Below are 728 nucleotides of genomic sequence, written 5' to 3'. Positions count from 1 at the left end.
TCAGACAGTGTCAACTCCAGAGATTAACGCTGTGAGTAAAATTCCGGCCTCATTTCTGCCAACCATCCACATTTTTCATGCTTTAGTCTCAAAGGCTAAATGACTATCATTAACCAGTACGATTAATACTGGTGATATAGCAATCTGATTTTTCCCAAATTGGATTTTTTTTCCTGTTATAGCCAAGTCTGTTAGGAATAACTGACTAATAAGGCAGGAATATTAAATGCCCATTTTTGACAGCCGCTTACAGGGAAAGATGTCACATGTTTAGATCCATTTGTCTCAATGTATGAACTGACACAATCATTTTATCTAGTTTTAGAAAAGAAAATAGGCCCCTAATGTCACTGTAATATTGATGGTTTTAAAATAAAAAAAAATTATCTTACCCTGTTAAAAAATCCCTCTTCTTCCCAGAAGCCATCTGCAAGCTCCACACAATTACAGGAAATACAAAAATATATTTTGCCTACTACGTATTGTGAAAACTGTGTGGCCCTTCCCAAGACAAACTCATATCTGTTTCACGTAGAAAATAACCCAAAAAGAGTTTTACAGAGCCTTAATAATTTACAGCAAAAAAAGGAAGAAAAACTAAGAGGACCTAATTACGGCCTCAACAGATAACAAAGAAAACAGAATGCTTGTTTATGGCTCGCTTTCTCCCCCTGAAAGCAAGACAGACAAGCAGGCCATGGAAGAGATCAAAGAAATCGCCACCTCTT

The sequence above is a fragment of the Apaloderma vittatum genome, unplaced genomic scaffold (assembly GCF_000703405.1).
Source record: "Apaloderma vittatum isolate BGI_N311 unplaced genomic scaffold, ASM70340v1 scaffold6525, whole genome shotgun sequence".
NCBI lineage: Eukaryota > Metazoa > Chordata > Aves > Trogoniformes > Trogonidae > Apaloderma > Apaloderma vittatum.
The sequence above is the reverse complement of the archived record's forward strand: the minus strand, read 5'-3'. Positions refer to the sequence as shown.